This window comes from Schistocerca americana, chromosome 4 (genome assembly GCF_021461395.2).
Source record: "Schistocerca americana isolate TAMUIC-IGC-003095 chromosome 4, iqSchAmer2.1, whole genome shotgun sequence".
In the NCBI taxonomy this organism is placed as follows: Eukaryota; Metazoa; Arthropoda; class Insecta; order Orthoptera; family Acrididae; genus Schistocerca; species Schistocerca americana.
This window is the reverse complement of record NC_060122.1, coordinates 370,084,613-370,097,409: the sequence shown is the minus strand read 5'-3', so window position 1 is coordinate 370,097,409 and position 12,797 is coordinate 370,084,613. Positions and strand designations below refer to the sequence as shown.

The window sequence follows — 12,797 nt, the reverse complement described above, 5'->3', positions numbered from 1 at the left end:
ACAGTCTGGAACCGAGCGACCGCTACGGTCGCAGGTTCGAAACCTGCCTCGGGCATGGATGTGTGTGATGTCCTTAGGTTAGTTAGATTTAATTAGTTCTAAGTTATAGGTGACTGATGACCTCAGAAGTTAAGTCCCATAGTGCTCAGAGCCATTTGAATCATTTTTTTTCATTTTAAATAAACCAATGTCCTTTTTATGTCGTGCCATTCAACTGAGTCAAAACCATCCACCCAAAAATGTCAAAACCTGATAGTTTATGAGACCGTTTTGTAAGATAAGTAACCGAAGTTTCATAACACTCTTACGTCAGTGTGAAATTTTTCCATGTTTAGTTCAGAGTAATGATCTTCTCCATTTTTAAAATTTCTTTAGGTTTCATAACCAAATAACAGGCACCCGAAATTCGTGTTGCTGTTGCCGCAAAATGTTACACAATTTTTTAATTAATTTTCGAAATGTAAGTGTTAAAATACTTAAGTTGCACATAGTCTCCAATGTTTCATTTTGTACAGAATTCAGCTTAATTAATTTAGTTATTATCCGCTCACCTGCGTCAAAATACTGAACAACTTCAGGAAATAATTTCAGTGCTTTGTGATTACCGCCGCGTCATCGGCTGCTAGCCCGTAAAACTTTTTTTTCAAGTCCAAAACGCAGAAGGAAACAGAATGAGAAGCAGGAATATTATTATTGCTGTGACTTTTATTCTTGCTACACATTGCTTTTCAGCAAATCGAGTAATCAAGATACATAACTGAACACAATTTCGTTGTGCTGTCAAATAATTAAATGAATGATGATGTTTTACAGTTATGTATGCTGCTTTCAATTCAGCGGTAGCAATGAGCATTTCCTCTCTTTTATCAGGTCTTACAAAAGAAACTTCTGAGTTTTGAACTGGGTGCCCTTCCTTGAGTAGTTCTTTTCCACTTGTGGGTCTCAATATGATGACACGTCAGGTTTCCTACCATGTTAAATTGAAAAACGACAGGAACAAAGTTTGCGAACTACTTCCCTATCTGTATTGCTACTTTTTATGAAAGGCCATATTCCTGTGTATCTGTCACTGAAAGAGTACTAACATATCGCTTGGTGGTTGCTTATATGTTACTTACGGATACATATTAATGTATCGATACAGAAGAACATAAACTTCCGATTCTGTTACATGAAAATCAGCGCTTTTAGAGTCCCGATTGAATATTTTGGAACACGGGTGCAAAGAGTGAAAAAACGAGAAATTCCCGAGTAATTGGGACGTATGGAAACCACACACACACACACACACACACGCATTGTGCGTGTAGTCTCCGATTAGCAATTAAATTAGCAGTTGTAATTTTTTCGTATTTTCGGGCTTATTTGGTTCTCTTTTTTGTGGTCGCTCTTCAAATTCTAACAATATTGGATGCACTCTATAATCTTCGAGATCACGCGTTTTTTCCAGAAACTAAAAATTGAAAGTAAATGCACTAGCGTTGAATAAATGACTGGAAATTTTCTTGAAAGTAAACAATGCTGCTTACATATGCCAGAGAAAAATCCGATGAAAGCACCTTTGTCGTGGCTGCTCTTTAGAAATTATTACTAGCGGCGACTACGCCGATGAACTTTTGACGGTATTGTCTTTTGTAATAGTTGGTTGCAGTCACTAATGCTACAGTAGCTAATGGGTATGTACTGTTGAAATATGTGTGAGATAGCCGTGCACAACGCATTAACGCATTACAAAATATTCGTTTAAAAATTACGCGTCTGTAACCTCGGTTGATTGCGCTCTGCAACAAAGACTCTCAGCCGATAGCGGAAAATTGTGTCTTTTTAAATATTTCATTACAACGTCAGAACCGTGGGTCAAGAAAATGTTTGGAAATAGACAAATGTGACGTTAGCTTCAAAGAAGCGAGAGAAGCAATTATGACTTTGTGCTTAGTCAGACAGGAACTTGATTTGACAGTGACTCCTGTCAGCGAGAATTTATCTCTAACACTTCTTCGAGGAGACACGGAAACAAGAGCTGCCTGTTACGCTTGTGCAGTTCTCAGAAACCGCCAGGGCCTGCGCTGGTGACACAAGAGATGAATGATACAGCGGGCAGCTAACGACCCGTGCTTGCCGCCCAGCGAGCAGGAACCAGCAGCGGCGGAATTCTTGTGCGACGCTCTCTGCTTAACGCTTTTCCTCCACGTAGTTCCATACTAAAAAGTTCGGTCTTGCTAACATCTACAGCACAGGGCCATAAATAGATATATACGGAATGAAATGCTTTTGACTGTCAAGAGGGCAATGAGTGAAGCCTTCAATGACTACAGCATCAAAATCTTATCCAAAGCCGGCCGTGGTGGCCGAACGGTTCGAGGCGCTCCGGTCTGGAACCGCGCGACCCCTACGGTCGCAGGTTCGAATCCTGCCTCGGGCATGGATGTGTGTGATGTACTTAGTTTGGTTAGGTTTAAGTAGATCTAAGTTCTAGGGGACTGATGACCTCAGATGTTAAGTCCCATAGTGCTTAGAGCTATTTGAATTAAAAGTAGAGTTGACGGGCCGACCGTGATGACCGAGCGGTTCTAGGCGCTACAGTCTGGAACCGCGCGACCGCTACGGTCGCAGGTTCGAATCCTGCTCAGAGCCATTTGAACCATCTTATCGAAAAATCTCTCACAAAACCTCTGTAGTCAGCCATAATCGCGAAAGTGTTTTCCGGTGCAGGATTTTGTGAACGAACTGACTTCTTGATTATATCACATAAATGGTCGATGGTATTCACGTCGGGCTATCTGGGTGGCCAAATCATTCGCTCGGATTGTTCAGAATGTTGTTGAAACCTATAGCGAATAACTGTGGCCCAGTGAGTTGGTGCATTGTCATCCAAAAAAATTCCATCGTTATTTGGGAACATGACGTCCATGGATGGCTGTAAATAGTTCCCAAGTAGCAGCACATACCGAGAACCCAGTCTACTCCATGTAAACACAGCCAACATCATTATGGAACCCCACTAGCTTGCACAGTGCCTTCTTGTCATCTTGGGTCCATAGCTTTGTGAGGTCTGCGTCACACTTGAACCCTCCCGCCAATTGTTACCAACTGAAATCGTGACTCATCTGCCCAGAACACGGTTTTCTGGTCGTCTAATATCCAACAGCCGAGGAAAGGCGCTGCAGGTGATGTCGTGTTTTTGCCAAGGTACTCGAGTCGGTCGTCTGTTGCTATACCCCCATAAACGCCATATTTCGCAGAACTGTACTAACAGGCGCGATCGTCGTACGTCCCACATCGAATTTCTGCTGTTATTTGATGCAGTGTTGCTTGTCTCTTACCACTGACAACTCTACGCAAACACCGCTACCCTTGGTCGTTAAGTGAAGGTCGTCGGGCACTGCATTTTCCGTGGCGAGAGGCGATGCCTGAAATTTGGAACTCTCGGCACGCTCTTGACACTGTGGATCTCGGAATATTGAGTACCTTAAAGAGATCCGAAATGGAATATTCCATTCGTCTAGATCCAACCACCATTCCACATTCAAAGTCAGTTAATTCTCATCATGCTGCCAAAGTTACGTCGGAAATCTTTTCACATGAATCACATGACTACAAATGACAGCTCCGACAATGCACTGCCTTTTTATACGTTATCTATGCAATACTACCGCCGTCTATGTACGTGCATATCGCTACTCCATGACTTACGTCATCGCAATGTATGACACTAAAATTAATTATGTCAATGAAAAATTATACCAATCGCAGGATAAAAAAGTAAAATCTGTACACTTTTCCACGTTCCCCGTGTGGAGGGAAGCGTGCAGCGCGATACCTGCAGCAACAAGCACAGCCGTGTATTGCATTGTGGGCGGTATTGTAGGCGTTCCCGCTGAATGAGAGCGAAAGATAATAGGGTAGAGCGAGTGACTTGCATGTAGAAAAAGTGCTTAAATCGCCAGTCCCTATTTAGTGTGTCCGTAATACATAAAGGAAAAATGGAAAAAATAGCTGTGGTCGGATATCGAGAAGACGTGCTTTCCGGTATGCCACGATCTTAATTTATGACTCAAAACAGGCAGCTTTGAAAGCACTTTTATTTATTTTAGTAAAAAGAACCGGTTAAAACTTAAATAAAGCCGTTGGAAATACGACGAAACTAGATAAATACACACATCAAAAAAAGTTTTGCATCACCTCGGTTCCGAGGGTTCCGGAACCCGCACACAAAATTGGAATAGCGACCAACTCAAACATCATTTCCGCCCTTTTTATTGCTCATGAACACCACATATTGCATGTTTTACCACCATATAGCGAGACCTTCAGAGGTGCCGGTACAGATTGCTGTATATACCGGTACCTCTAATACCTAGTATCAAGTCCTCTTCCATTGATGCATGCCTGTATTCGTCATTTCATACTATCCGCTAATTCATCAAGCGCCTGTTGGTCCAGATTGTCCCAATCCTCAACGGCGATTCGGCGTGGATCCCTCAGCGTGGTTGGTGGGTCACGTCGTCCATAAACAGCCCTTTTTAATCTATCACAGGCATATTCAATAGGGTTCATGTCTGGAGAACATGCTGGCCACTCTAGTCGAGCGATGTCATTATCCTGAAGGAAGCCATTTACAAGATGTGCACGATGGGGGCGGGAATTGTCCATGATGACGAATGTCTCGCCAAAATGCTGCCGATATAGTTGCACTATCGGTTGGAGGATGGCATTCACGTATCGCACAGCCGTTATGGCGCCTTCCATTACCACCAGCGGCATACGTCAGCCCCACATATTGCCACCCGAAAACAGCAGGGAACCTGCACCTTGCTGCACTCGCTGGACAGTGTGTCTAAGCGGATTGCCTCCAAACACGTCTCCGACGATTGTCTGGTTGCAGGCACGTACGACATTCATCGGTGAAGAGAACGTGATGCTAATCCTGAGCGGCCCATTCGGCATGTTGTTGAGACCATCTGTACCACGCTGCATGGCGTCGTGGTTGCAAAGATGGACCTCGCCATGGACTTCGGGAGTGATGTTGCGCATTATGCAGCCTATTGCGCATTGTTTGAGTCGTAACACGAAGTCCTGCAGCTGCACGAAAAGAATTATTCAACATAGTGGCTTTGCTGTCAGGGTTCCTCTGAGGCAAAATCCGTAGGTAGCGGTCATCCACTGCAATAGTACCCCTTGGGCGACCTGAGTGAGGCACGTCATCCACAGTTCCTGTGTCTCTTCCATGTCCGAACAGCATCGCATTGGTTCACTCCGCCTGGACACTTCCCTTGTTGAGAGCCCTTCCTGGCACAGAGTAACAATGCGGACGCGATCGAACCGCGGTATTGACCGTCTAGGCATGGTTGAACTACAGACCACGTGAGTCGTGTATCTCTTTCCTGGTGGAATGACTGGAACTGACCGGCTATCGGACCCCCTCTGTCTAATAGGCGCTATTCATGAATGGTTGTTTACATCTTTGGTCGGGTTTAGTGACATCTCTGAACATCGAAAGGGATAGTGTCTGTGATACAGTATCCACAGTCAACGTCTGTCTTCAGGAGTTCTGGGAACCGGGGTGATGCAAAACTTTTTTGATGTGTGTAGTTGATGTAGTGGCGTTAAGTTGCATAAGTTCCAAAATAAGCGAAAGGTTTCTCCCGTATGGTCGTAAAATTAATATCTAGTGATTATTCACGGTAAACGATAACAGCCAAACAGTTGCAGGATAAAGATTTATTAAAATCCTTGACCACGGTTTCGGTATATCTAAATAACCCTTAATCAGAAGTAAAATACACTAAAATCAGGTCCTGCAGCGGAGATACATAAAACAATCGTGCTTAAGGCGTCGTCAGTAGTTACAACATCATCTCCATTTATACAACATAATTATGGACAGAGGGTTGATGCGAACACAGCACAGCATCAGTACTGTGGCACGATTGTTTTATGTATCTCCGCTGCAGGGTGTGATTTTAGTGTATTTTACTTCTGATGAAGGTATATTTAGATATACCGAAACCTTGGTCAAGGATTTTAATAAATCTCTATCCTGCAACTGTTTGGCTGTTATCATTTACCGTGAAGAATTTCAACAGTTGCTGTTTCAGCAATGCTTAAAATCTTGATCTACTGATTATGGTTTCAACGCCGAGAAAAAAAAAAAAGAGGGAAGTTACAGACAAAGCAGAAAAAAATTAATTTAGGGGAACGTGACAAGAAGAAGAGAAATGTAAATGATATTAATGGCAGATTCAAAGGAGCGGGAGAGGTGATGGTGGTTGTGGTGCTGGTGGTGGTGGAAGGGGGGGGGGGAGAATTTCATGTGTCTTTCCGAGTGTAAACGCCGCTTAATCACAGTGTATGGAATGAAAAGTATGTGGTTTGGACAGCTGTACATATTTTACTTATTCTTTATTTATTTACTATAATGTATTTTTCTCAGGGATGCTCTACAGTTGTTTAACGTTGCTGCACAGCAATTATTATGCCATAATATGCTAACAATTATCTTCATTTCTTTACTGTGAAGTTTTTCACTTCTTATGGCCTTGGAAGCTGGCGTAGGTGTATTTCAGTGCTGTGCAGGCCCATGGTAGAAATTGAGTTGCCAACACTGAAAGTAGCAAGCTTAGCTATTGTGAAAGACACACCCAGGGTTACTAACTTCGAGGTCTGCATTTCCGTTATGCTCGCTCAGTTGCTCGGTGCATGCAGTTCCGCATTAAGTCCAGCAGATGTCAATCAGCCGCTCTGGACTGAGACGGCAAAAGCACTCAATCTATTTGACGCCCGTTTGAGCATTCATGCTCGAATTGACCGGTCGTCATGGCGCACGAAGGTGAGAGGAAAGGAGTGAGAAATACGGTGGTTAGAAAAATGTTTGCGAGAGATTTTGAGTAGTGACTGACAAGAGAGTCGGCTATATGGACTGGGGGAGTTCTCTGCTCTCTTGTCTCACTCATCTGCCACCATGCATCAGAAAGCAAAGTGTCTGCAGATCATGACAAAGTGTAAGTTCTGAAGAATTACCAGTTTCAGGGAAAGCTATAGTAATTAAAAGTATGCATAGAAATGTGTACCAGGGACCTTTCTCCATACTAACATTAGGTTTAGGATTTCGCGCTTTGTGCCAGTTTCTAGTGAACATCGGTTCAGAATTTGGACATGTAGACGTTTCCAAAATTCTGCTTCATCGTATGACTGTAGCCCGAAACACTGATAGAAAAACCGATGCAAAACGAGCGAGTATCCAGGCCATAGGGGAAAACGCATGAGGATGTATATTACTGTGATTATATCTATTACTGAGCAGTTTGCTTATCAAAATTAGGCATTGTGTAATATGGTACTGGTGAGAACTAGTTTTTCTGAGAAGCAAAAAATATTTTCAAAAGATTTCAATTGCCTGTGACCAAGGCGTTAATATATGCAAGACACTGGAATCTTTTCAACATTATGCATGATTTGAACACAGCCCTGAAACTCATTTTGGATGACGAGTATTTAATAAATAGTGTTGCAGTGGTTAGTACCGCGATTTACGATGCCAAAGATAGTGTCCGTTTCATGAACAAAACAGACAAGCTTGACATAAGAAACAGAGAATGACTGGAACAGATCGTTTAGAATGCTACAGTCTGTAGTTAGGCGGTACGATAAAGTCATGGAAATGCTTCTGGACAAAGGCGTATCTGAAAAACTTGCTGATTACGATATCAGCACTGCAAAAGAATTCTTGACGTTTTTAGAGCCATTCGAAAGTGCAATAGGGATGCTGGAACGCGATAAGTTTCCAACAACTGTGTTTGTCTTGTCATGGATGTTCAAACTGAAAAGTCATTGTAATACAGGGTCCGAAGACACAGACGTACGTTTAAATTACTATAGACGTGCTCCGTGCCCAGCAAATGAAAACTGCAAAACGTCTATTTCAGTGTCACATGTATTTTGCCACTACTGTACAACAGTCGTATCATCGTCTATTAACTGTAGATACTTCAATTATTGAATGATCGCTGCGTCTGTCTCACATATGAGAACGTCTAGATTCCGACGTTGCACAGAATAGTACAATTCCGGTAATCACCCTTCCGATTGCTGGAAATGATGTCTGTTTATGCCAGAGATCAGACATTAAATATTGTACTTCAAATGTGTGATGAAATATCAGTTTCTGGTAAGCTAGAACAAAATTATAACATGGCAGTAATATCCTTCTCTGGTTTTGTTAAATCTTGACTTTCATTTATGGGGGCATTTGAAAGCTCTTGTCTACGCAATCCCGGATTCTCCAGGGCTGCATCAGCGCATCAGGGATTCCATGCGACGGAGGGTGAATGCATGTATCCTCGCTAACGGAGGAAATTTTGAACATTTCCTGTAACAAAGTATTTGAAGTCACGCTGGTACGTTCTGTTGCTGTGTGTTTCCATTCCATGATTAATGTGATTTGAAGAGAAGTAATTAAATGAGCTCTAACATGGAAAGTAAGCGTTTCCGGACACATGTCCACGTAACATATTTTCTTTCTTTGTGTGTGAGGAATGTTCCCTGAAAGTTTGGCCGTACCTTTTTGTAACACCCTGTATAGTTGAGGGCGCCGTCCACCCGCACTTGCAGTTCGTTTTTCCTCAGCATGACGGCATCTGCCAGCAGGACATTGCAACCTGTCTGGTACGCAGTGCTCCCGACAGGTTGTCTGTAGTAGGAAGGACAGGGCCAAAGGGAGACTAAACATCATTCGTGTTGTGAACTTTATTTTAACAGAACACACTAAGATTTATTAAACATCTGTTTGGAAAACACTACCAGTGGTATTGACTACTACGAAACAGAATAGCTTGCAATCACAAAACTGTGCCATATTGGTTAATAGTTAACAGACTGAGTATGATAATAAAAACTTTATCAGTACAATAAAAGAGCTAAAAATTCTTTCTCTAAAGAAACTTTAAGGTTTACAATCCAAAATAGAAGTATGCTCTGCAAATAGCTACCATATAGGAAAACACCGCCGAATAGCAGAGGTGCACAAGGTATGCAAGAGAAATAATGAGACAAACTGATGTTAAAAATTACATCCTGAATGGTACAAATAGTTGTGAGAGCCTTCACCGAACCATTGTTGTTGTTGTGGTCTTCAGTCCTAAGACTGGTTTGATGCAGCTCTCCATGCTACTCCATCCTGTGCAAGCTTCTTCATCTCCCAGTACTTACTGCAGCCTACATCCTTCTGAATCTGCTTAGTGTATTCATCTCTACGATTTTTACCCTCCACGCTGCCCTCCAATACTAAATTGGTGATCCGTCGATGTCTCAGAACATGTCCTATCAACCGATCCCTTCTTCTAGTCAAGTTGTGCCACATGGTCTTCTTCTCCCCAATTCTATTCAATACCTCCTCATTAGTTATGTGATCTACCCATCTAATCTTCAGCATTCTTATGTAGGACCACATTACGAAAGCTTCTATTCTCTTCTTGTCTGAACTATTTATCGTCCACGTTTCACTTCCATACATGGCTACACTCCATACAAATACTTTCAGAAACGACTTCCTGACACTTAAATCTACACTCGATGTTAACAAATTTCTCTTCTTCAGAAACGCTTTCCTTGCCATTGCCAGTCTACATTTTATATCCTCTCTACTTCGACCATCATCAGTTATCTTGCTCCCCAAATAGCAAAACTGCTATACTACATTAATTGTCTCATTTCCTAATCTAATTCCCTCAGCATCACTCGACTTTATTCGACTACATTCCATTATCCTCGTTTTGCTTTTGTTGATGTTCATCTTATACCCTCCTTTCAAGACACTATGCATTCCGTTCAACTGCTCTTGCAAGTCCTTGCTGTCACCAAACCAACAAATCTTAAATCTCCTAGTGTTTGGCCAGTTCAAAAACCAACCGTGTTGCAAGGAGTAAGACTAATAACAATTCAGTTGGCTGAGCCACACTTGTATAAATACATGTAAGTAAATAAATTAGTAATTATTTAATTGGCAAACTAGCCAGTTAACGCTTCAATAATTTACATGAGCTAGAAATAAAAAAAATTAAAAGGAGAGATGCATTACGAGCGCAATGATTAAGACACAAGCTTGGCAAGGCGTAGTGGGCTCAGAAAGATTAAGTTGTGCAAGATCATTTGCACCCGGCTGGCCGTGCGATCGAGCGCGGACGGGTCTCCGCTTTCGGACGCTGCGCCTGCACTATGAACCAGACAGATTTCACTAAAGTTCCACCAGAAGAAACACAAATGGTAGCCTAATTAAAAGAGAAATGAAGAATTTAGTACAGTAATTGGACGAGGCGATTACTACAGACCGAACACCACCACACAACAGTCAGAACTGCAAACAAACAAACCAGTCCGAACAGGCCTAGAAGGCCCAACGGTACCGACCGGCCGCCGTGTTATCCTGAGGCCTTAGGTGCCAACGGACGCGGATATGGAGCGGCATGTGGTCCTACTTTCCTATTCACAATGAATCTGCTCCCGCTATACCATTTTGTGCTGTTGATGTTGCCGTGTATTCGTCTGACCAGAACGCCTCCCGTTTCACTTCATTGAGTGCCACCGTATACAGATTTACTTATTATACATTCTAGCTTTCCTTCTACGTTCAAATTTTTGATATTCCACGCACTGACTTGCAGAACTTTATCCCTTGCTTGGTTATTTCATTTTTTTTCCGTTGTCAGTTTTCGTGACAGGTGTCTCTACTTCTCAGTCAAATAGCTCCTCAACTGGTCTCACAAGGGCTGAGAGCATCTCGCCTGCCGATAGCACTCGGCAGACCCGAACGGTGACCCATCCAAGTACTAGTCAAGCCCGACAGCGCTTAACTTCGGTGATCTGACGGGAATCGGTGTTACCACTTCGGTAAGGCCGTTGTCAGTGAAAATTGCAGCAACTGATTTTTCAATTAGTTAACGGAGTCAAATCAATGAAACTTGTAAGGGGATCAAAATATACACACATTTCCTAATACTACTAACGTGTTCGGAGTACAAATTTTTTAATTTTTTGACATAGTCTCCTTTTAGACTTATAAACTTCGTCTAACGCTGTTCTAATTTGTTGATCCCTTCCGAATAATAGGAATTGTCCAAGTCCGCAAAATACCTATTAGTTGCTGCAATCACCTCCTCATTTGAATGAAATCTTTGTCCCACCAGTCATTTCTTCATATTGGGGAATGGGGGGGGGGGGGGGGATGTGAAACGAGTTGGAATCCTATTTCTATTAATTTTGCGACACAACTTCTGAGGTGTGTGCTGGTGCATGTCGATGGAAAAGGGCTTTTTTGCGGTCCAATCGCCGGCGTTTCTCTTGCAGCTCGGTTTTCAAACGGTCCAATAACGATCAATAATATGCACCTGTAATAGTTTTACCCTTTTCCAGATAGTGGATGAGGATTATCCCTTGCGAATCCCAAAAGACAGTCGCCATAACCTTTCCGGCCGAAGGACTGGTTTTCGCCTTTTTTGGTGCAGATTCTCCCTTGGTAACACATTGTTTAGATTGTTGTTGGTCTCAGGAGTATAGAATTGTATCCATGTTTCAGACACAGTGACGAAAGGACGCTTAAAGTCCTGCGGATTCTTCCTGAACAGTAGCAAACCATCCTTGCAACACTTCACACGATTCTGATTTTGGTCAAGTGTGAGCAATCGCGGAACCCATCTTGCATAATAGCTTTCTCATGTCCAAATGTTTATGCAAAATATTATGTACCCCGTTCATTCGAGATGCCCACAACACTAGCAATCTCATGCACCTTAACTCTTCTGTCATCCATCACCACATAATGGATTTTATCAATGATTTCTGGAGTCGTAACCTCCACACGGCGTCCAGAACGTTCAGCATCACTTGTGCCCGTATGGCCACTCCGAAAATTTTGCAAGCACTTATAAACTGTTCTAATCGAAGGTGCAGAGTGATTGTAATGTTTATCAAGCTCCTCTTTAGTCTCCTGAGGCGTTCTGCCTTTCATAAAGTAATGTTTAATCACCACACGAAATTCTACTTCGTCCATTTTTTGACAATCACTAGACCTCCTTGATTCACACGAATGCCAAACACAAAGAAATAGACCAATATGGCTGAAACTTGGTGTGCGTTGTTTCCAACGATGCTACTAACTAAACATGACCTCGATACGCGCCGTTGGTGCCATCTCTCGGATTTTGCACGGACTTTTCAAACGCCCCTCGTATTATTCAGTTGCTTTCTGCGAAGGATCTCACTCTAAATTTTAAACAGACACGACATATTTTGATCTGCACATCTAGAGGCACTACACCAATGATAACTAACACATGATGAGGAAATAATAACTAGGATGGACACGTCAAAATTAGTAGGTGTTCATATTGTCGGGAATTTAAGCGGGAAAAACGCGTTTTGGAACTCCTATAACAACTTAGTTCAGTCACATTTGCACTTAGAATCATTGAAAATCTTAGAGAGAAATTAGTAAGCTGACATATTTTGCGTAGTTTCATTAAGTACTGCCACAATGAATAATGTTCTCGGGTAATTCAACTTTATCGAAATGTTGATTGCTCAAAAACATGTTGTGAGAATAGTAAGTGGTGCTCACCCACGATCATCTCGTAGACTTCAACCATATTGTAGACAACGATGATCTGCTAAAGAGTTGCTCAATTTCGCAACTCATCTTTTGTATTTGCAGGTCTTGTACTTTTCCGTGTTTGCAGTTAAATTATTGGATAAATTTGTGTAATTTATGTTATACAAACGCCCTTTTACTTCTCAGAATGTGGTGT

General features: G+C 42.3%; 1 pseudogene; it reads right to left on the bottom strand.

Moving 5' to 3' along the window:
* Window positions 1-10,779: 10,779 nt before the first annotated feature.
* On the bottom strand, window positions 10,780-10,898 carry LOC124614656 (annotated as a pseudogene).
* Between the last annotated feature and the right edge of the window lie 1,899 nt (window positions 10,899-12,797).